Source organism: Micropterus salmoides, unplaced genomic scaffold, assembly GCF_014851395.1.
Source record: "Micropterus salmoides isolate LMB-PRFRI ecotype aquatic unplaced genomic scaffold, ASM1485139v1 Ms_hic_scaffold_8, whole genome shotgun sequence".
In the NCBI taxonomy this organism is placed as follows: Eukaryota; Metazoa; Chordata; class Actinopteri; order Centrarchiformes; family Centrarchidae; genus Micropterus; species Micropterus salmoides.
The window spans coordinates 1204123-1226170 of record NW_024044570.1 but is presented as its reverse complement, the minus strand read 5'-3'; the positions used below and the strand labels follow the sequence as shown (position 1 = coordinate 1226170).

The 22048-nt window shown below is 42.4% G+C and overlaps 1 protein-coding gene across 6 annotated transcripts in view; it reads left to right on the top strand.

Moving 5' to 3' along the window:
* The window catches only part of immp2l (inner mitochondrial membrane peptidase subunit 2), a 249557-nt gene that overhangs the window by 167920 nt on the left and 59589 nt on the right, over positions 1-22048 (top strand). The window lies entirely within an intron of this gene.

Genomic DNA, 22048 nt, shown 5'->3' with positions numbered 1-22048 from the left:
ACACAGAGCAGCCTCTGTCCTCATGTCCAGAAGCATATGCTGCATTATCGTCTATTCCCTCTGAAATGGGACCATAATTTACTAAATGAACATCATGCTGTGTTGAAGAAGACTTGAAACTAGCGACTGAGACCAGAAACTCATCAGGAAAGTGTTAACGGATGGTGCAACCAATACAAGAGAATTGTTAGGAGATAGAAGAAGAAGAAGGAGAGAACAGTTTTCAGGAGCTTCTTGGAGTCAGAGAGGGACGCCCCTGCTCTGATGGCGTGCGGCAGCTCGTTCCACCATCGTGGGGTCACAGATGAGAACAGGGACTGAGGTCGCTTTGTGTGAAGGGAGGCAGAGCCAGGCGGCGTTCGTTGGAGGAGCGCAGTGGCCGAGAAGGAACGTAGGCTTGGATTATGGAGTTACGGTAGATGGTGCAGACTCTGTATGCGGCTTTAGGGACTTTGATTTGATTCAGGAGGCCACGGGGAGCCAGCGGAGGTCACTGAGTCCTTCTAGACTGATCAAAAACCAGACGCGCTGCTGAGTTCTGAACCATTCGTAGGGTTTGTTTCACTGCACAAGCTGGAAGAGCTGCTAGGAGGCGAGAGGTAACCATGGCCTGTACCAGACGCCTGATTCTTCTTCTGTTGTTTCTTATGTAATTAACAGTATGACTTAAATACTTCAGTAACTGTTTAGTTCGTCCATGTGCAGCTGTACTCTATTTTCTTGTCATGTCATATTTGTCTCCTGTGATGTAGTTAGTATTTATTTTCCACATCGATGCTGCTAATACCTGCTCTCAGCACTCTGACCTCCTGCCTACAATTAATCTATATCTTTATGAGCTCAGCTAATGAGTATTTAGTCTTACTGCACACCGAGTCGTACTTCTGTGTACTACAATACTAACAGAAAAAATAAAACATGATGCCAAAAGCAGGCAGTGAAACCTAAAGAAGAATTTATTATGTGAAAGAATATCTGTGCTGTTTCTACTGAAGAGAACCAACAGTTTTTTCCACACATCTTTTTACTAAATTAGCAGGGGCTGAAATCTGTTTGCTCCAGGATGCTGACAACAAACTAGCAGGTTAGCAGAAGATAAAGAGAAATAATGAGAATCTTTGGAGGCTTTACCCCCCCAGAAATAAGAGCTTTGATTCAGCCCGGGATCTGAGCTCGTTAGGTTGCTTTGACTTGAGGCTGAAAGGTGAGTGTGGAAAGGTGTTTTCTGTGTACTGTAAACATCCCGACCTGCAGATGGAAAGCTGCTGTTGTGCTGGTGTTCACCTCAGCAACCTGCAGCTTGAGGGCCGCTCGGTCAGCCAGCCGCTCTGCTCAGACGGCGGGGAACTATCGATCAGAAAACTTAATTGTTATAGTTATCTGATGTTCCTGAAGGGCGCTTAAATGCCCTCGGAGGTAACGGCAGTGATCAAAATCAACTCTCACGTCTCTCCGCCCCACACACACACATGCGTACTCCATCAGAAGGCTGAAAGCAGCGTTCTGACCAGAAAATGTGAGTCACGCCACCCGTGGCGCTCTTTAACAGCGCTGACCAGGCAACACGGAGGCACATGTCGAGAGCGGAGAGGGAGGTGGAGGAGGTGCTGCTGGGGTTCATTATTCTCTGAGTGATAGTATTAATAACAGTGATTTCATTTCTCTGCCACCTGTCAATCACTCTCTCAGGCAATAATTGATCGCTCTTTTCTTCATTTCCTCTGCAGATAGAGCTGATGGTGATGATCACAATGTTAATTATGGTGCTTTTCAGCAGAGGTGGAAACTAGCAGGATTTGTATTTTTAGCGCCGTCACTCAGTTTGTCGTCGTTTTGGTCCAGACGGGTCTTAAAATGTCATATTGTAAAAATAAGGCGTTAAAAGTATAACAATTCATTTCCAGAGTATTACATTTTGTTTACAAAGGTCTTAAATTCTTTTTTGTCCTTTCATAGGATTAAATTAATGCCGTAATCATAAATAAACACTTTGTGTGTGTGTGACTTTACAATTTACTGAGTTTGGTGTGACTCTGGTGTTTTACGGCAGTACAGGTAACGTTACTGTTGACGTCAGTGTTCAGCTTTACGCTCTGGACTGCGGAGAGTTTGCGGTGCTACTAACAAGCTAACGTTAGCTCGTCGACTTAGAATGGGCAAGTGTGTGAAGTTCAGAAGGCCGGAGATGCGGAAGAGTTGGTGAACGAGGCCGAGGGCAGTGACGCCGAGGTTAGCATAGCAATGCGTAGGCGTAGACAGGCGTCAGTGACGCAAACGCCATTCTTCACATAATTGCGTGCGTACTTGAATCCACTAGGGGGCAGACCGGGACCGAGTCGTCCCTCGCCGACACCGGATCATCTTCCTTGACAACCTCTGAATTTGCACATCGTAAATAAACCAAACACGGCGACACTCGAGCAGGTTGAGATTTTAATGAGACATCATAACGATCTCGGTAATGGCGGACCAGCTCCAGGAGTTTTCTTCTTCTCCTTCTTCTTCTGTGTTTAAAGCCGACTGCATACCGCCACCACCTGGGCTGGTGCGTGGAACAGGAGTTTTCTAAAGTCTAAAACTAAGCGTAAGCTCAGAGGGGACCATGCCTTTGCTTTGTCTGCCCCTAAACTATGGAATGATCTGCCTTTGCATGTAAAGCAGGCCTCTTCTTTATCTGTTTTTAAACCCTTCTTAAAATCCATCTTTTCTCTTTGGCTTTTGACACCTAGTAAGATGTCGACTTCATTTACTTGATTTTATTTGTTGAATGTTTTTTATTGTATGGTTATTAATTGTACATATGTTTATGTTTATTTTTCTGTACAGCACTTTGGTCAACTTTGGTTGTTGTAAAGTGCTTAACAAATAAAGTTGGTATGGTATGGAGGACCGTGTCCGTGTGTCTGCGTTGCGCCACTTTTGTAGGCTAACGTGTGAATGGAAACACGCATTAAACTTACATCACCCAGATGCGGCGATCAACGGGACGAGGAAAAAGCAAGACTCCTTGTCCCCGCTGCTTTCAGGCCAATACTATATAATACTTTATTTGAAGCAGCCTTTAGATGCAAAAACAGAACAGGATGAATAAACACTGAAGCAACTGGCTTATTACATCACCTTATCTAACCTAACTGATTGTCACAACTCAAACTGCACTGTTTATTTTGTATTTTTGGTTTCACAACATAAGAGTTCTTTGTGCAACAAATATTGTGTTCATTTCAGAGGGGTCATTTACACTGAAAGCTGGGGACAGGTCTCCATCACTTTTTTAAAAAGCATTTGTTAAATGTGTTCTGAAAAAAATGTGTTTAAAAAAACCCTGAAAATGCTTTGAGAATATTTATTTTCACACATGCAATCTAATGTAGAAGAAACACGTGTGCGTTGTCCAGAAAAAGTAACTTCAGCTAAAATACAAAAATAGTGTTGAAATATCTTCTTGTCTTGTTGTCATCACACCCCTAATCTGAACCCTCACCTCCCACCACTTTTCAGCACAAAGTGACGCCTTGATTCATTTTATCTTATCAGAGTACAAACACACCCCAAAAAGCTGCAGTGTGTTAAATATGAATGTGAGTATTATAAAAAATGTTTCACTAAATTCACGTAACTTCCTAAATAATAATTAAATTAAAATTAATACAGATTTTCCATTAAACGGCAGTGAAGTTGGTATTAAATTTCATCCTAGGTGGGATTAAAAAGGTCTTAAATTTAACTTTGAGAATCCTGGGGGTAATAACTTTACTTAATATATAGATATAAAATAATATTACATCTGGTTTTCGTTTACTAAAGGTATTTGCTGTTATTTTAATGTTTATGCAAACAAAACGTTAATTATATTTGTGCTTTTCAACATGAAACTTGTTGAAATGGTTTCAGTGTGTGTTTCAGTACATCTTAACAATCCCGTGATCATTGACTGTGACTTCTTTTCATACCGTTTGAATTTGGATGAAGCAGCTCTTGAAAAATGAGGTCTGTCTGATTTAGTATCTACAGCTCTTATTTCAATGTGTCAGGTTCATATTTAATCAACAGTCAGATAAGTATCACGTCGGACAGTCCTGCCACAGATGCTGTATTTTCTTTATTGGATTTTAAAAAATAAAAATAAATGCTTGTGAAATACTAGAACCTACCTCAGCTTTAATATTTTAAACATCTTTGATCAGTAAAAGAAAAGTTTCCTTCCATATGTGACGTCTAAATCAACAGCGTGTCCATTATTAATAAGTTGCATTATTTACTGCACGCATGGTAAAGCCATGTGAATCTTTCATTAGCGTGTCAAAACGCGTGTGTGCTGTTGGCAGAATTGGCGGCGCTCGCACCAGGTTGGCCCGGGGGCTTTTTCTGTGGAAGTTGTGCAGTTTAAAATCCCTCTTCGCTCAAAACATGGCAGAAGTTGCCGAGCTGTCTCAGATCTTCAAGGTTGTGCGTGTGTTGTCTCACTCTGAAGATGAGCTGTTGTGGCCAGATGGAGGCGATGGACGCCGTCAGACCCCCCCAGCCCGCGGTGATTTATCTCAACCTCGTTTTTATTCTCCTTTGAGGGGTAACCTTTGACCTCTCATCTCAGTTACCTCCGCTCTCTTTATTGGTGCGTCTCTTCGATTCTGCTCTTCAGAGGGCCAACTCCATCTCCGTCTTTCAATATTGTCCGCTAAATATTTTAGTACATCTGTCAACATCCTACAGTGGGGGGGGGGGGCAAGTGCTGGACCACTACAACAGCTACAACATCACTGGAATTCAAAGCAGACGTGGTCATCAGATGTCAACATTTCAAGTCAAGGTTACATTTACTATATATGATATCGTTCCTTAGAGATGAGTAGCATCAATTCATTAATTACAGTTAAACAGTGTGTAACGTTTGACACGTGCAACAACCGTGGAATAAAATCAACTGGTAAGTTTTGGAATAGCCAGGCCCCTAAACCTTATTCCCTGAAGAAGTGCCCATGGTTTTAGTCTCCTGGTAAGTGCGTCCGCCGAGGTCGCTACATATTACGTTACATTTTAGCATCATCACATTATCAGTAATCTACTGTTTTTTAATCACCTACATTTGGTATGTATGGCAGAGGTCGCACGGTTTCTTGCTCAGGGACACTTTAGTGGATGTCCAGTGGGAATCAAACCCGCGTCTCCCACACCAAAGGTCTTATCCACTGCTCCATCGCCACATCACGTTACTTTAAACATTAAGTGGACAAACATCATCTTGAAACCTTAAGTCACCTTGAAATCAATGCCTCTTATTGTTATCTCATAATTTGCTAATACGGTCTGTAAATCACTGTATTTCACACATGAATTACTTTTGCAAGTTTAGGTGACAGAAAAAGATTTTTATTATTGATTGACAGATTTTTCACTGATTTGTCTTTTGACAGATGCTATAATGACTTCAAACTGCGGACACATTTGCTTTAAATGTAACTGTATTTGAGGGTTTTAACCGTAGTAAGAACAGGCTAAAAATGTCAATGTGCGTTAAACAAGTCTAAAAGTCACAGGGGGCTTCTACAGACGTTCTTCTCTGCGGCGGCGTGTTCTAAACATGTTTGATTTCATCATGCTGAGTTTGGTGAGGCTCGTCCAGTGTGAAGCCGTCTACCGCTCGGCAAGACTGAAGTCCGACAGCCGTCCTGACGGCAGCCAGCGGGGGTTTGACTCAAAAAAAGCAACAAAGAAATCACTCAGAGATCCCGCTCAGGGAGCTAGTTTACATCAGGAGAGTCGCACCTTCTGAAACTTCTTCCCTCTGAATGTCTTTACACTGAAACAACGCTGTGTCTGATGAATGATCACTGAAGCTGAATGATTTTTTTTATGGTTGCATCATTCCATCAAATGGATCAAATCACATATACTCTTTATTAAAAAGTAATGCAAACTTCTATTAAAACATTCGATATAAAATGAACTGGTGATCATTGGCCTTATTCTCTAATTTTCTTATTGTCAATAAATCTTATTAAATTGCCAAAAACCAACAATGTGTTGGGCCTGCTGCGTGATGATACAAGTTTTTTAAACCCCTTGAGATGAAAGATCTCATTTTCAAGTGACGACGAATTAAAGTAATTCAACAGACACACTGCAACTAAGACGAACACACAAACATGAAAAAGATTGATGCATTGGTGAAAACAACCACTTGATGGCCACAGAAAGGCTGTGAACAAATACGTGCCAGCAAAAACATAATAGAGACTAAAGAATATTGAATATCTAGCATATTGTATATCCTACATAGGTATTTCATCGTCTGAAACTTGAATATGATAAAACAAGATTTTCTAATAACAAAGGCTGCGATTACACTCTGGTCACATGACGCGTGAGAGTAAAGCAGTCGGGAAGCTTCCACACTGCCGACATGTCAACGTAATGGTTTGGTAAAATTTATTCAGTCTTCTGACGTATTAGATCAAACACTTTTTGTTATTAATTCCGATTAATTTCGGTTTGCCGAACATTCAGTGCATCCCTAGTTAGGAGCTATGTTCACTGCTAATCTTAAAATAGAATAGCTGTTAGTACCAAAATGACATTAAGGGTGGCAGATTCAAGCTGAGGGTTAAAACAGAAGTAAAACCATGAAAAGAACCAATATCCAATATTTGAGACCAGTGTGTCTTTAACGTCTCACTGGACGTTCATATTACAACCGTTTATTATCAGGCAGGGTTCTGCAGTGGCTGCTGTGATCTTACAATGATCCATACAACAACACTATACACTTGCAGTTTGGAAAGAAATCCCACTTTTAACAGCCATGGTGAGTTTCCAGTCCTCAGAAATCAACTCTAAATGTTTCTCAGAGGTGCAGAGAAGTTTTAATACATAATCTTTCATGTTATTACAAAACAAATCAACCACTCGAACAAGGTGAGGCAGGTAAGGTGGGAGTTATTTTTTTTAATCATTCCTGTGTTGATGAGAAGGTACCAAACAGCTCACTTTATAGCTTCATGTACTCTCTGGATGCTCCACTAGCTCAATGCTAAGATAAATCTCCCTGGTCTAGTGCATGTATAGGTTTAAATTAGCTTCTTCTAAAACCTCACAGCGTATCTTTAAACATTTATTGACAATAGCAACCCGGCCCGGTGTAGCGTGCTGCAGGGTTTGTCTGTGAGTAGATACATCCTGTGATGAATTCAGGCCATTTTCTCCCCAGGACGGCAACTGTTACACTGCAGCTCGATGTCCGCCGAATGTTTTCTCATCAGGTTTTCAGCATTAAGGGGAGATTGATGGATCTATTTTCTCTTAGCATCGCCTGTCTGGGAAGTGTAAAGACTATCTGTCGGGAGTGAGTGCTGTCTGCTACTACAGTACACTCCACTCAATAGGAGGAGAGGAAATGACTGTTCGGCCTCCAAAAGTACACCTCGCAGCCGGTGAACTCGGGCAAGTCATTATGTCATCGATCCCAGGAGCATTTAACCAGCGGGCAGAATTCAGTCCAGTCCAGACTCTCCCATTGATCACACCAGACTGCGGTTACGTAAGGTGACAAATCGAACGCCGTGCACACTGCGACCGAGGCGTCCTCTGGTCTGGAAAGGTTGTTTCTCTTCCCCTGCACAAGCATGGATGTCAGGGACACGAGATTTTTGTTACTCACTGGTAGAAATACGTATCAGGTCAAGCTGGGAGTCCTTGTGCAGGGAGTTCAAACCAGCTGACAAGTGGCCTGAATCAAACGGCCGACCTCTGTCAGGGAAAAAAATTTGCATTAAACAGGGCAGGCCTCTGCATGTTTGGCACCTGAGGTTAGGTTTTGCTTTGGGGGCCCCCTCCTCCATTTTAACCAAGACATCAGCTCCGACTGAATGTATTTTTAAAGAGGAGGTATTCTGCTCATTTTCACGTTCATAATCTTATTTAGAGGTTGCACCAGAACAGGTTTACATGCTGCAGCTCCTCTTTTCAGCCTGTGTTGAAGGCTTCGTTTTAGCTATGGAGTGATGCATCTTGTCTCTAAATGATCTTTGTTGGGAGTTGCACATGCTCAGTTCCTAGTTAAGGACTACTAGCCAATCAGAAGCAGAGAAGGGCGGGTCGGCGAGAAGCCGGTAAACGGCTCGGGTTCAGCCGTACGTGTTGCCGACCGGCTCGGCAACACGGACTGGAGCGAGAGTTTCAGAGCGGTGAGTTATTAATCTGTATCCATAAAGTTTTAACTGAGCTCTGTCTCTACATCACAGGAACAACTTTCTGTCCACTGACTGTCTGGAGGGTAGCTAGTGTTTGGAAGGGAGAGGAGAGCTGTGTGCTGCAGCTCGCTGTTTCTGAGGAGCCGCTTGGCGAGCGTTATGACTCGCATTTTGATGTGACGTCACAGGGATCAAAGGACAACTGAACTAAAAGAGAGCTGTTTTCAGTTCAGAGCAGAGTTTTCTGTGGGAGATGGGAACTCCCTTTGGGCTTTTTCACTTTGCAAACCTGTTACAGCACAAAAAGATATATGACTCAATAAAGGAGAGGGGAAAAGCCTAAAAGCATAATACCACCTCTTTAACATATTTAACCTTGTGTCCAGCTTTATAATGGACACTTAGTAGTTCATCTCATAGTAAGCGGTAAATTATGATTTCGAACACATCATAATTTTGCTTCATCGCTGACAGATGTGGTGTAACATTACTGTGATTTTCAGATTGTTATCACAAATTAGAGTCAATGTCATGGGCTTTGTTTTTTCACAATGTATAGTGGATAAATTTTACACTCAAAATGCAGATACAATATAGGAACTAGAGGTAATTTCAGACGCCGCCATGTAAAACAACTTATCACTCCCAACTCGTCACATATGAATGCTTGGTCAAGACCACTTGAGGTCATTTTTTAACGACTTGGGTAGCCTATAGCGTAATTTTTCGATGTTTAGGGCTCCGTGGTCAAGTTAGCAACAATAAATATGCGACGTCTGTAGAAACAGCACATTGTTAATCTTGTGGAACATCGCAATTTGGTTAGTTTTAGGCACCAAAACTAGTTGGTTAGTTTTAGGAAAAGATCATGGTTTGGGTTAAAATAAAATTACTTGTGTGACTTTACTTGCGTAAGTTAAATAACGTTACTTGGGTAACTTTCGTAACCAACGTGAAAAACTCAATTTAATTTTATTACAAAGTTGATTTTTTGTTTCACGTGGAACACTAACACCGGTCTCCTGAGTGTAAGTCCAGTTTCTGGCCACCAAACCTCCTTACTTAGAGTTTTCTGTTAAATATCCTCCACCGACCTTTAGCGTTCAAAAATGACACTACAAGGCTTCCCCCAGTGCGTTGAGTGAGAAAGGGTTGTTAGTGACGTAATGAAATTTATAAATTGAGATAAATTTTAAGAAACATTTTAGTTAACATTAGCACATACTCCGTACTCTACTTTAAACATATTCACATGTTAAACAGTAGTAGTGTGAACACGCTAAGTGGACATGTTGCAAAGCTACAACATTAGCAAGCTAACTAGCTAACATGCCAGATATTACATACTAAACATTAGCATGTTGGAAGCTACAGAAAACGTACCTGCTAAAATGCTTAATTTGACAGTGTAAACATTGGTAACATCTTATAGTTAACAATCGGCAGTTTAAAATGAAAAGATTCAGATTCACTTTATTAGCCATTTGCAGTATAAAACCACATTGGAACTGGAAACACACCTAAATGCTAAGTGCTTAATGCATTAGCACTGACAAAATAGCAAAAACTGGCAAATGTAAGTCCAGTATTCACAATCATTTAGTTCTGTTTTGAGAAAAATATCTGGCTCTGTATCTGGTTAATGCTCCACTGTGTTTACCCACTAGTCTGTAACTTTGTCTTGGTTTGGGGCTGGGCAGGTCATGTACAGCAGGATTATAGAGGTTTTTCCACTGAAAACAGCTGCTTGCTGCAGCCAAAAATTAAGCTGATGAGAGCGGTGACACTGAACCAAAGCTGAACTTGCATGTCAGAAGTGTAACTGCGGAGTTGGGTTATACTTCGCTGTGGGTTTGTCACTATAAGAAGCCCAAATTCACAGACATGTAGTTGTTATTCATTGTTAATACAGAGGTATTGATTCAAAAGGAGCGCCTTGTTATACAATTAACATTGGGACTATGCACAGTAGACGCTGAAACAACACAACTGAAACCTTAAAAATATGGCGTCTCCGGGGGGGTGTTGGTGTTCTACGGTAACAATGAGGCCTTTCCTCTGGTGCCACCCTCAGGACAAACTAGTGATAAGGCAACGTTTTCTCCCTCGAATGATTTGTTTCCTGGTGTGTAATGAACATACGCTGTCTCACCTGCAGCTTATTTGGCTCTGACCAGTCTCTGGCTTAGCTGGAAACCTCTGAACACAGGATTCAAACGGTGCTTTTTAAACTCCCAGCTGGTGTAATGCTCAGCTCGGCTCTGTTGTAGAGCTCAGAACAGCCTCTGGCGTGTCGATGGATCCAGCCCTGCTTCCCCAGCTGTACCGCCCAGGTTCCCGTTGGTGTTCGCAGTGAAGCAGCGAGGCAGCAGAGGCGTGTGGGTTGTGCAGAGAGGCAGTCAAACCGATGCGTTTTCTGGGCTTTCAGCCTTGTTTCCTGGACAGGTTATTTTCCAGTAAAGGATGGATTTTGCCTGCAAATATCAGAGATGCTTGTTTCCCAGGCTGCTTTGTCTCTGTAGAGGTCTCTCTCATATCAGCTGCCCCCTGCTGAGGCCGCGGGACGAGTCGTGTTCAGAGTCTGTTTGAATGGCTGACTTTCTCCTGCTGCTGCATGCACACAAAGAGGACTGTTGCTTGGACTTGTCTATATTTAGCCCTTCGCTTACCTAATATATTGGGGATTTCAGAGGATATAAATGGATAATTGGGTTGTTTGATCTCTCAGACTGTGACCGTTAAGTCATCTTTGGGATTGTTATCTCAGGGCTTAAGCTTCCAGTCACTGATTGATTGATTTAGGGGAGAGATTTAAATGTTTTTTTCAGGCTTGATGAGCTTGGTTATTACAGATTTACTACATTGTGAACAGCAGTTGAGAAAATGTCATCTCCAACAAATTATCTAAATCCTGCTGCCTGCTTAAAAAAAAATAAAACTCCAAAGCCTTACAGTAATATTTTGTTTCTGTGGAGTCAAAATGGACTTTTAGAAAATGACTGGAGGATATTGTTGAGCCTTTGTTGAGACGACAATCATATTTTATAATGAAAACATGGTTTATTTATTACCTGAATTTAGAATCTGTACAGCAGCAGCAGTCTCAAGCTGCAGCGGATCAGGTGGTGCTGTGTGATGGAAAAGCAGAAAATCCTCGTATCTGAAATGTGTGTGTGTTTCTTCCCCACAGGTGATTCGATATGTATGTATGTACACACTCGAAGATCAGACACAAAAGCGATAGAGATACATTTTTATACACTCAAAGCAGACCAATATGATTCAGTTCAAACACAAATGGAATTTTATTTTACCTTATTTAATTGAAAAAAGTGTCACACAAAATCAATTCTTTCCTCCATCTGTATTTCAAATTCTGAATCAGAAAATGTGGTTGTTGCTGCAGCCAAAGGTAGTAAAAAATAGGCAGGAGTTTTTCACTGCGTATCATTTGACTCAGTTCCTGGGTCAGTGACGTCACTCTGACTTTGGTATTTTTAATAATATCGTGTGGCCGCATGTCCCTTTTTTCAGTTTCAGTTTTGGAAAGATCCGTTTTTGACAGTAAACGCAGAGAGGCTGCGGCGTTAGCGAGTAGAAAGCAGTGAATCAGAGAAAGAAAAGGTTATTTTCTAAATGTTTCACGGCTGTTACGTTACTGTGGGAAGGAGCCACGTTGTCTTATTTTGTGTGAATGCAGCTGAAGCCATGCTTCATCCTGTTCGCTGGCATCTGTTCTCTAGAGCTGCAAACATTAATCAAATAACCAATTAGCTGTCAACAATGAAATTCACCGGCAACTATTTGAATAATCGTTTTGATCGCTGACATGTGAATATTTCCTGGTTCCTTTGCTCCTCTGTGACAGTAAACTGAATATCTTTGGGTGTGGTCAAAACAGGACATTTGAGGAAGTCGTCTCAGGCTCAAGGAAACACTGACTAACATATTTCACCATTTTATAGACCAAACAACTAAACGATTAATCGACAGTGAAAATAAACTGCAGCCCTTCTGCTCTTTATAAATCCATTTTCCTGCACAGCCGGACCGGATCTCCATGTCTTGTTACAGCGTTTTATCTTTTTAGTGTTTTAGCGCAGTGCCAGCGCTGAATCCATGACACAGACAAAGAGGACAGAGACAAAGCCGTGCTTCCCAGAGGCTGACGACCTAAACTCAGCAAAACAGAGCTGCAAAAAGTAACGGATTAGTTGTTAACTGTTAAATGAATCGGCAGCTATTTTGTAGGGCTGACCCGACTAAGGATTTACATAGTCAAATCAGAGTCGTTAAGTCCTGCCTGTAGTCGACAGATAGTCGAATCGTGTGTTTTTGTGCGCAGCGATTGCAAGCTGAAGCTAAACTGAAGCTTATTGTTGACCATTTTCTCTCTCTCTCGCTCTCTCTCTCTCTCTTTCTGTCTCGCCTGCCATTCACTGGTCTTGTGCAGATTTCTTGCCGTGCTGCCGACAGCTGCATGCACATCGCGGTTCCTCGCGGATCTATTTCAAGTAGCCGGCTATTTAAATATGATAAAATATTCTTTGTGTGGTTCATCAACGGTGATGGCCAGCAGCCAAACCAGTGTAAACCCTGCTACTGCTGAATGACCGAAGCCAAGCAGGTTTGGGCTTGGCAGGTAACTGGATGGGAGACGCTCTGGGAAAACTAAGTCGCTGCTGGAAGAGGTGTTGGTGGGCCAGTAGGGGGCGGTCTTCCCTCTGGTCCTAATAATAAGATCCCAGTGCAGTGATGGGGACACTGCGCTGTAGGAGCTGAGCTCCGAGGTCCTGACTCATTGTGGTCATTAAAGATCCCAATATCTATGCGGTATGGACATAACGAGATATATATGATGTCATCTCAGGTAGTTGATACTGACTACCAGCATAATACAGGTAGAGGGCTGCGTCTCAGATACAAACACCGTTACACACTGCTAGTGGCTCATAAAGAAGACAAGAGGGATTATTTTTGTATGAGTGTAGTTTTTGTGGGTCTGGGGCCCCAGGGGTGTTGCCTATTTTGCCTGGTTGGCTATCCAGCTTGGGCCATGGCCTATCTATCTGTCTGTACGGTGTCTTTCTACTGTTTATCTCAATTGTTAAAACAGAGGGTAATATGATTGTCAATGTTATAATCCTGTTTGATATTATCAAGTTGTTGTGCAGTGTTTTCTCGTCTGATGACCTTGAAACTCAACCCGGACTTCCTGGATTGTATTTCATCTACTCACAGTTATTGGTCAGCCTCAGAACTCTTATTTGGCCCTGCAGCAATTTCCTCCTGCTGGTTACTCATTTATAACCACAGCCATTGGTCAGTTGGAGGTTCCCAGTGTAAACCTTCCACTGAGGAATCTTTTAGACTGACTCTCCTCTGAGTCTGATTGTCATCAGATTGAGTGCCATCAGCGTGAAGGCTGCGGTGGAGATGGACCAGCGCTGAGAAACAGCTTTTAAAAAGCTTTCATGTCCAGACGCATGTTTACGCAACCCTGCATTTCTGAAACATCCACAGCTGAATGCACTCCTAAAAGCTCCACTTGAGACTAAAATACATCTATAAAAGAAGCTGTTATTCTCAGAAGAAGAGCTCTTTGGATAATTCTGAACGTTTGAGATTTTATTTTTTTCAAGATATACAAGACAAGCTGGGATTGAAGATGGATTGAAGTAGAAGTATTTGTCCCGATAAATACTTCAGTTGTTTGGCAGATGCCTGCTGTGCGTGGCGATGACATTTGGCCGTGCAGTAATGAGCAGAGCTAACGGAGCAGCGCCGTTCAGCAGGACGGCACTGCTCACAACAGCCCGGTCTTAATTTTCCTCTAATCTTCCTCCCTCACCTTGGCTCCCATCTCTAATCACTGCACTAGGAGGAAGCCAGCGTTTAAATGAAGCAGCTTACTGGGTGATTAGGAAAAGGTAAATTATTCATTACAGAATGTGTAGTCATAGAGCAGCCTTTGGTGGAGGATGAGGGAACTCACGACCACGCCCCTCCCTTCGCCACTGATGGCAGCCATGAGGAACCTGAGAGATGAAAGGAGCCACAGAGAGGTTAGGGAGCTGTGGCAAATCCACAGGTAATAAACTACAGGCCTGAAAGCAGCTTGTTAGCTGCAACTATTCCTTCTCACATCAGGACGTTCTCTGTTAATGATGCAAAGCCAGACTGGCCTGTTTAGTTTTCACTGTGGTATTTTAGTCTTGAAAACATCTTGTGAGGCTCGATTGATCCCAGCGGCTCTCTGTGGGGAGTTTCAGTTCAGTTTTTTAAGGATGTGGTCACCACCCCACGGGTGGTCCCTTCAGGGGTCAGACAGGAAGATTTCTGAAGGCAATTTCTTTGTGAAGAATGTTTTTCAGGCCCAGGGCTGTTTTCCCTGAGAGGTCAGTAAAGTTGACCAGTTAGTCGAAAGCTGTTGTCAGATTTACGTGTGGTCTGGTGTTTGCATCCAGTGGAGCTCAGATTCCCCAGGAGTCCAAACCAGGTGTGAAATCCAAGGGCTGACGAAGCTAGATAATCTGGTTGAGCGTCATCTGTCGCAGTACAGATACACGATACAGAGCATATTGTTGCATGGAGTATAGCTTGTCTAAGTAGGATTATGAGTGCAGCCTCGTGCTTTTCCACAATGGAAACCAGGGCAGCGATTGGCTTGGCACACCTGAATAAGAAGCGGATCATCCCTCAGACTGCACATGAAGCGAAGATGCATGGGTGCAGTTTGTGTTGCAGTTTCTTCTTTGGGTTTAGATATAATGAGAACATGCGTCTTTGCTGTTTGGAGCCCACATCCTGTCAGGATTTTCGGTGAACCCGTCGGCTTGTTTGCACATCAGCTCCTCTGACTTGTAGCAATAAAGGATGGTGCTGGTTTCACTGAAGATGCAGATCTTAAAGAGGTGATATCATGCTCATTTTCAAACCCTAAAATCTTATTTAGAGTTTGTACCAGAGCAGGTTTACATGGTTATATTTTTGTCATACTGCACATTGCTGCAGCTCCTCTTTTCAGCCTGTGTTGAAGGCTTCGTTTTAGCTATGGAGTGATACATCTTGTCTCTAAATGATCTTTGTTGGGAGTTGCACATGCTCAGTTCCTAGTTAAGGACTACTAGCCAATCAGAAGCAGAGAAGGGCGGGTCGGCGAGAAGCCGGTAAACGGCTCGGGTTCAGCCGTACGTGTTGCCGACCGGCTCGGCAACACGGACTGGAGCGAGAGTTTCAGAGCGGTGAGTTATTAATCTGTATCCATAAAGTTTTAACTGAGCTCTGTCTCTACATCACAGGAACAACTTTCTGTCCACTGACTGCCTGGAGGGTAGCTAGTGTTTGGAAGGGAGAGGAGAGCTGTGTGCTGCAGCTCGCTGTTTCTGAGTAGCCGCTTGGTGAGCGTTATATGAGGCGCGTTTAGCTTTCATCCCTGTGACGTCACAGGGATGAAAGGGAAGCGGCTGGACTACAAACAAGCTGTTTTCGCGCCCTGGGTACACCTTTAGCATCATTGATAAATGTTTCCGCAGTTAAGTTAGCAAAGCTTAGCAACAACAAATATGCAACGTTCAGTTCGAAACATCGCCCTTTTGAAATGGCACGTTATTAAAGTCGTGAAATGTTGCAGTTTGATTAAGGTTAGGAAAATATCGTGATTTGGGTTTAAAATAACTACCTACGTCAGTTAACACGTAAGTTAAATAACGTCACTTGTGTATCTTAATAAAAAATATTTAATGTTGACTTTTTGGGATCCCCAGTGCGTTACAAACTGACGCCGATGGGTCTTGACCATGCGTCCGTATGTGACGAGTCGGGGAGTGAGAACGGGTTGATATTTTCAACCAAGTGTAGTTGTCCTTGATTTTAACCTTCTTTGGATAATGTGATAACTCTGCAGAAAAACAGTTTTATAAACTACACAAAAAGCCGACAAAGACAGTGAGGAATGATTCAAAACATACCCAAAAGAAATGGGAAAACTGTTGTGAGCAGTCGGAGTGCCTCTTTAGCGAAGCACTGTTACAGCTGCTCAGTGACCATCAGTGGAGAACTGGCTGTATCTGGCAGCTTCCACTGTGACTGTGTGTCTCTGTACAAATCTGAAACAGAATGTCCTGAGTCAGTGTTTCTTGGAAAGATTAAAAAAGTAACAGCCACCACAGAGCCAAGGAGAACAAAAAAATAAGTTGGAGGAAGTCATTAATCAGCCTGAATGGTTCCTGCTCCTCTACTGGAAATAACCTTGTCTTGTAAGTGACTGCTATCTACTTCAGTGTATCAGCAGAGGTTAAGTGAACGCTCGCCATCTGCGAATCTCCATCGTGAAAGAATAATAAAAGCTCAAAAAGCTCCGCGCTCCAAGATCACCCAAAGTCAGCGGTGTTGTTTTAGCCTAATGGGCCGGTGAGCGTAAGAATAATTACTTGCAGCCCAGGAGGTTCTGCATGAGGAAGGCTGGATAAATGTGAGGCTCTTTCTAGTTTTATTTACCTCAAGCAACAAGCCAAAGGCCTGGCCTAAATACCAAATGTTTGTAATGGGGTAATAATTCATGAGAAAAATAGTTTTGCTCGCTCGCCGAGTTTATTTTACCCGCTAACACGTCGCAGAGAAATGGGACATTTTAAAGGTGGGAGTGTTGTAATGAGAGGTATTAGTACACTTCAGCCGGGATCGTTAGGCTGTTTTCATGGATTATTAGCAGAGAATGAAATGGAGGAAGAGTGGCGGGTAAACACCGGTAATGTAACCATATTTAATGACTACAGATATGATTCAGCTGGGACTAAACGTGCCGTCAGAACTCATTAAGCTCGACGGCTGGGCTTGTTCTTTGAGGTATTAAAGTATCTTTTGAGTGTAGGTGCAGAGTCTTGTGGTTGTTCTTCAGTCTTTGATGAGTTTCTGATCTTCCTCTCTTACAACATCGACTCAAATCACAAAGCAGCCTCACCAACGCCACCTTTTTGTTTTATTCCTCAAACATACTACCAGCATCTCCGAGAGGAATTATTCTGTAGCAGCTGAGGAGTTTTAAATTTCCGCCATCGAGTAGCTGCTTCAACTCCTCTCACATTGCTGGTAGAGGAGAAGTAAAGCTGATCCAATCCCTCGGCCTGAAGCCTGCTGCTACAAAGAGCCCTTTGAGTCAGCTCATTAATTCACAACCTTAAAGGAAACGACTGATAGTAGAAATTATCGAAGGCAAGTAAGTGGACAAATCCACGAAAATAATATTCGAGCATGTGTGAATCCATCCCAGCAGTAGCAGTTTCCACCATGCATGGAAATGATCTCTTTGAATAACGATGTTCTAACTGCACCACTGCCCTGCCAGACATAATGGTAAAAGGAATGACTAATTTATATGTGAAGTTACATGTGGAGTTTAGAAATGGCTGGCCACAGATATCGTTCAATTTTGAAGTATAACAACTGTAATCTGCCTGCTTGTTGTGGAATATTAATTATCAGGTTTATTTCTTGACTGTATAAATCAAAGTGATTAAAGATGTCTATGAAGATTCTCAGTCATCCAGGTCATAGTTATCCAACGAAGGTTAAAGTCAAGGGCAACTGGACTTGGTTGAAGATACTGGAAGACGTTTCTGAACTGTCAGTCAGAACTGAAGAAGTCCTTTGGATGAGGGACGTTGGATGAGGGACGTTGGATGAGGGACGTTGGACAAAGTGATTAAAGAAATAAAATTTGTTACTTAAAGTACTGCAGTCAAAAATCAACTGGAAATAAAATTAAACAAGTATTTATCGTAAAATGTGCTCAATATCAGAAGTAAAAGTACTCGTGTAGAGGTTAATATTTATTGTTGGATGAAACCCTTGCCTGTCCAGTGCTTTTATATTAATTAGATAAGCTAGGAAAGAAGGAACGGGGTAAAGAAAGATAAAGAAGTAAAGGAATGCAGTAAGGGCAAACGGGGAGAAGGTAAAGATACGAGAAAGACACCGGGGACGCTGGGGATGCTGGGGACATGTCCCCACCACTGTTTGATAGCATTTGCTAAAAGTTTTCTGAAAATTTGCTTGCAACAAGAAATGTTAAATATTAATTTAAAATTCTATTAGAAATGTTTACTTGCACAATAGGAAGACATGAAAATGCAATGTAAATATAGAAGAAACAGATCTGCCTTGTCCAAAAAAACGTTTCCACCATAAATTGGTGCAGAAAATGTCTCTGGAATGCATCAATGAATATTTCTTCCAAATAGCATTGTTGTCTTGATGTCTTGTTCATGTATCACGTCTGGTGGACTAATTGTTTCGTCACACCCCTTAAATGTCCCCACCGCTATTCAACACAAAGTGACGCCCTTGGCAGTGACTGACAGAAGGGAGGAGGAAAAAATAAAAAAGGGGTAAAGGAAAAGGGAAAATATGATATTGGGAATATCTTTTAATTTATTTAAATTTCAAGGAGGTCATGACCTAAAATCCCACGTACAGCCCAATAAAGACAAAAAGCAGGCAAATGTAAATAAGCTGAGTCTAAAAATACCTGACATCAACCCCAAAATACCCACCGTATGTTTTGTAACTCTAAATCTAAACAGTAACTAGAATCCCAAAAGCCCAGAAAAAACTATAGATGCCTGACCTCAGTTTCCTGCAGTTATGAGTAACTTAATTACTTGCGCACTTAAATTACTTCCCTTGAATAAATAAGTTCTTTTCCTCCTCAGGTATTAGGAATGATTATCATGTTGTATGTGATGGTGCAGAGTAGATTGTAAACGCTTGTCATGCTCTGTATAACGATGCAGGCAGAGGAAAATCATCAACAAGTTAAACATGTCTGCGGTGAAGCAACGCCCACCTCTAATTGGCTGACGCAGAAATACCACAAACATCCACAATACGTCACCCGCCATCTTTATTAACATCATATATTCTGTTGAGCAGCATCTCATTTACTGCGTGTCCCTGTGTGATGAATGGAGGTGTGTGGTGGGTATATATTACCCGGCTTCCTACACAGAAATGTGAGAATATCTGCAAAATGAATGACTTTTTAATTTTGCCCATTATTGGAATAGTCACAGCTACAAGCGATGGGAAGTACGGGGAAAGAAACGTAAAAACAAAAGGTCCTGGACCACCTTGTGTCTTCATGTGGTACCTGCCTGTGGTTTCAGCTGAACCACCATGATACTCCTGGAAAATAACTTGGAATTTGAAGTTCCAAAACACTGTTGTTTGATTCCCAGTACTCATATCAAGACATTGTTTACATGATTATACATCAGATTGAAATAAGTAATGTGTTTGCTAACATTTGTTACTGACCATGCTAGAGGCTTCGCCGTACGCATGTTGGTGGGTTGGTCCACCACTTCAGTCCAGACTGAAATACCTCCACTATCCAACTATTGGACCGATTGTAATTTGCTCCCAACATTCGTGGACACCCGTCACGGTATTGGGGTTTTGTTTGGTGGTTCCTGTTTTATTTTGAAAGTTTCATGATCCTTGAGTCGCGAAGCTTCGACTGTGAGATTGACTGTCGAATCAAGCTCCGCCCATTGAAGCTTCGAATCGTCGACTATTTGGGGTCAGCCCTAAAACAAACCAAACATAGCCACACTCAAGGAGGTTGTTGTGGTTTAATGAGACATTCTAACAATCTCTGGAATTGTGGACTGGCTCCAGGAGTTTTATTTTAAACATCCCGCCATAAATCTCCTTTTTTAAGTCTGCTGCTGACCTTCTTCTTCTTTCGTGTTTAATGGCAGTTGGCAAACCAACTGCATACCTGCCAGTCAGATCGACATACTGTCCCCATGTTCATGTGCTGAATTGGATCTCACGGAAGCGTAGCGTTAATTTCTGTAGACGTGCACAACCTACGCCCCAAAGGAATGCAGGATACGCGAACACGTAGTTAAAGCAAGTATATCCAGGGCTTTAGTTGATTCCAAAAACCTGTTCTTTTCCTGCCTTTGCAGGAGGATGAGTTGTAATTACTTTGGTGATCCCTTGACTTCTTCTAGTGTCAACATCAGGTCACAATTCCACTTTGTTTCATGACCAAATACCTGTAAAACTACTGACGTTCTCAGCTGTAACTTGTGGTTAGTGCTAACTGTTGGCATGCTAATGCAACATTAGCGTGTTGGCATGGTCATAAATAGCACTGTTAGTCACTGTACCAATTTTTAATTCTAACTTTTTGTCTCTCAACAATTTCGTTTTCTTTATTATTAATATCCTTGATAACAGTGGAGATATCGGTCTGCCTGCTGTTCTGCCTGTTTAACACATTCAAGCAAGGTTGGTTGTTAAATTGGCTGAGGATATTCATGCTCACCACAGGGTGATTCCTTATGTTTTAAGTAACTTTCTGACCTTTATTATAGTTCCAACATCAGGCCAAAAATTGCGATTTACATAGCACATGCATGCTCCCCAGAGGATGGACCTTTCCAGTGTGAGCACAACATGAACTATGGACTAGCACCATTCTCGGTCCAACATGAAACATTTTTGGCCAATTAAATGACTGATGGCTGAATTTTTGGAGGGATATTCATGGTCCCCAGATAATTATTCTTAAAATATCCTATGCCCTGCTGACCTCCTCCAACATCACCACTTTCAGACCAAAATGTCAACTTCCCACACAGAAGTACAGAAATGTACAGATGGTCCTTAGAATAATAACCGTTTTGATTTCTTTAAACCTGTGACCCTTCCTCTAGCACTATCCTCAGGAAACAGCATCAGTAAACCTTTTCTGTCCAACTCTTATGTGCTGTGGGATACGGTGAACTTTGCATCTTTGAGGGGCTGCTTGTGAGGTTTTGTGCTGTTAGTTTGTCTTGAATCCTGACGAGGCAGATTTGAGTGCTGGTTTCAATTTCACTGGATGGATTTAATTTAACCTGCCAGTTGGTGTGGATGCTGGGTGGAAAACTATTCCCGTTCGAGACATTCCCCCTGGATCTGCCACAACATATTGCGTGTGCGCCCTCAGCAGTGAGCAATTACTCACTTGTAGGAGCCTTTTTTCTCCTTTTGGTTGAATGTATTTTTTTTTTTGACAGAGTTTAAAAACGAATCAGATACTCTATTTTTGTTTTGTTTTGCTGCGAGGATTACACATTGACATATCATTCATTCCCCTCAGCAGGGAGGAACCGGAGTTGAACCCAGCAGCGCAGGTGAGGAAGTAAACGAAAATGAAAAGCCTCTAAAACGTCCTGTCATCTCCTTTAAAAATTCCTTCCTTTCGCATGCAGCTGCTCTACTAAATACCCAGAATACTCCTCACCATAAAATACTGAAGCAGAAGACTCTCTAATGAACCCAGGCTTGGTTATCTTGTACAGGAGAGCACAGCACATCAGTAACATCAGCAGTGTGAGGCGTCAGTCGCTGTCGTCCTCTGTCCTGTTTGGGACTGAAACTACTTTGTCCTGGTTTTGTGGTCCATTTGTCTCCTTCCCCCCCTTGCGGCTCGATGCGAGGCGCTTAACAAACGAGCCCAGTACTTGCTGAGCTGTTCCTGCGACAGCAGCGGTGTCTCTCCAGGGTCACACGGGGAAGAGGATGGCTTGGGCGCCGCATTCCTGCTGACCTATTCACTACCTGCCTCTAATGGGTCATATTTTAGCTCTTGTGGCGGTGACAAATGGCCGCGCTCTAAAAGCCCTGTCCAAGGTGCTGAAACTCGGTTGATCTATGACTGAGTCCCGCTGATAAATGCCTCCCATCAGTTTGCTCGTGACGCCGATTCATCACCTCGCTGAGGTTTGTGTTGGGAATCCATATTGGATTTTTAATGAAAGAGAATATAATGCAATTCAAAGTCAATGGGTTTGCCAATGTCC